The sequence below is a fragment of the Panthera uncia genome (genome assembly GCF_023721935.1).
Source record: "Panthera uncia isolate 11264 chromosome A1 unlocalized genomic scaffold, Puncia_PCG_1.0 HiC_scaffold_16, whole genome shotgun sequence".
Classification (NCBI taxonomy): Eukaryota; Metazoa; Chordata; class Mammalia; order Carnivora; family Felidae; genus Panthera; species Panthera uncia.
Window position 1 is genome coordinate 63,795,738 of NW_026057576.1, and position 2,598 is coordinate 63,798,335.

Consider the following 2,598-nt stretch of genomic DNA (forward strand, 5'->3'; position numbering starts at 1 on the left):
TTCCAACTTCCTTGCCAACATTTATTATTTTTTGCCTTTGAAACTAACAGCCATCCTAATAGGTAGGAAGTGGCATCGCAGTATAGCTTTTATTTGCGTTTCCCTAACGGACTGGAGACACACGAGAATGTCTGTGCTAGAGTAACACAGAGGACCTGACCCGTATTCCACGAACACACAATATCATTTACAGCTTGGTGCTTTCGCTGGTCTGGCCCTTCTGCCTCAGTTTCCTCTGCTGACTGTGGGTCATCCTTTAAAACAAATCACAACTCAAATGTCATCTGCAAAAAGTTCTCTCAGAACATCTGGGTTGGGCTGGTTGACCTCACAAAAGGCCCCCACAGCGCGAGGAGCTGTGGAAGGTGGGCCCAGGGGAGGTGGGGGAGGGCAAGGCCCTGGACTAAAAGCAAGCAGTCTGAGTGAAAGTCTGTGTCGGGAGCAGATAAGCCCCAGGACCCTCCTCAGGGCAAACAGCACAGTAGCAGCTCTGGAGGTCTCACCACTTGGATTTCCCTTCAAGATGGAGCTTGACACGCAAGCTGCCAAGACTGCGGTTAGCTGAGAGCCTATGACTGCAGAGCCTTCGGGACCCATCTCAGTTGTCTCTGAGCAGCCTGCAGCCCATGACCGACCACAACGGGGCACCCCGCATTTCTGCCCGGTTCGAGACCTCCTCCCACACGCTGTGCTTGCTCTGGAGCTCCCTGTCCAGTCGCCTGGTGTTTGGGCAGATCTGCATCGCGGGCTGAGGCTGTCTCCCCACGCCTTTCTTTTCACAGCTGTCCGACCTGCACTGCAGCCCATGGGTTCCTCCTGCACATCCTCCCTTGCACACCTTTCATCAAGCATCCCCCCTCACTATAAAGTGCCTGCACCCCTACCTCTGTCTCCGTCACCCCTTCACCGGGGATCCAACGGAGGCCGATGGTCCAACCAAGCAGGTGGGAGGTTAGGTTTGGGAACAGATCACCGCACTGTCTGCCTGGCTGGTCAAGAGAATACCACCTGAGTGGGGCATGGCTCACAGAGCGTCCCTTGCACAAGGTGGCAAACCAAATGCTAAAACTCGCAATAATTCAGGCATTTGCGAAGTTCAGGGAACAAGTCATATGAGGACAATGGAATTGATTGGTTGTTAGTGAGTCACATGGATGCCCCACAGAGCGTGATGAAAAGCTGAGGGCAGTTAACCGACACTGACAACTTAGCGTGAGGGCCTTAGTTCTTAAACCAGGAGAACAGAAAAGGCCTGAAACCAAACTCAAAACTTAATAGTTAAAAGAAGAGTTGAAATCTTTATGGGTATCCACCCAGATATTCCCTTCCCAAGTGTCAGGGTCCCAGGTTTTTCCAAACAGCTCGAACTCCTTCTCTCGCAGAGACAGTAGATCAAAAACAAAATCGCAACTTGGAGGAGACCGTGAAGGTGAGTGTCACCCTGAAGGATTTCAGGAAACCGGGCTGGATCCCCATCAATTCTCCATTGAATTCACCAGTCTGGGTGGATTCTGGAAAAAATGGCTGCGGACAACTGACAGCTCAGTCAGGTAGTGGCTCCCACAGCAGCTGCTGGGCCCATGTGGCATCTCTTTTGCTAGAACAGAGTCTACGGTCCCTGGAACATGGTATCCAGCCATTGATCTGGTGAATATGTTTTTTCTATCTCAATCAAAAAAGAATATCAGGAACCAGGTGCATTTAGAGTTTTGCCTCGGGGCTCTGTTACTGGTTCCGCTCTCTGAAGAGACTTGGACCTTCTGACCGTCCTGTGGAATATCACATGCATCTATTAAACTGATGGCATCCTGCTGATCAGGCAGAATCAGCAGGAGCAGGTAGCACACTGGTGGCGTTGCTAATTCACGTGCAGTCTAGAGGGTGGAAGATAAACCCTGTGAAGATTCAGGACTTGCCATTTCAGGAAATTCTTAGAAGAGCAGTGACGAAATCAAACTGCTGCCTCTTGCACCCCCTTCCACAAGGGAAGCACAGTGCCTGGTAGCCTCTTTGGATTCTGGAGGCCACACATTCCACACTTAGGGATGATGCTTCCGCCCATAAACAGAGTGACACGAAGGCTCTCTGGAGCAGGGAAAGGGCTGTGTGCAGCAGGTCCAAGCTGGGGAACAACTCCCCCTGCCACTCGGGCCATGTGCTCTGGTGGGCCCTGTGGTATTGGAGATGTCGGTCGTAGAAAGGGTCATAGCAGAGATGTTATGGTGAGCCCCAGTGGGGGAATCACAGTGCAAGTACCTGTGGTTCTGGGGGAGAAACTTCCCAATTACAGTGGAGAATTTTGATTTTATTTATTTATTAATTTATTTAGAGAGAATGAGAGCATGAGCTTGGGAGGGGCAGAGAGAGAGAGAGAATGAGAGCATGAGCTGGGGAGGGGCAGAGAGAGAGAGTGTGAGAGCATGAGCTGGGGAGGGGCAGAGAGAGAGAGAGTGAGAGCATGAGCTGGGGAGGGGCAGAGAGAGAGAGAGTGAGAGCATGAGCTGGGGAGGGGCAGAGAGAGAGAGAGTGAGAGCATGAGCTGGGGAGGGGCAGAGAGAGAGAGAGTGAGAGCATGAGCTGGGGAGGGGCAGAGAGAGA

The 2,598-nt window shown here is 51.8% G+C and overlaps 1 protein-coding gene across 2 annotated transcripts in view; it reads right to left on the reverse strand.

The window, feature by feature from the left end:
• Positions 1–229: 229 nt before the first annotated feature.
• The window catches only part of TGDS (TDP-glucose 4,6-dehydratase), a 22,998-nt gene continuing 20,629 nt past the window's right edge, over positions 230–2,598 (reverse strand). For both annotated transcript variants that reach the window (XM_049647140.1, XM_049647139.1), the window contains one exon: positions 230–2,264. The gene's annotated coding sequence lies outside the window, so the exon portion shown is untranslated. The remainder of the gene's footprint in view (positions 2,265–2,598) is intronic.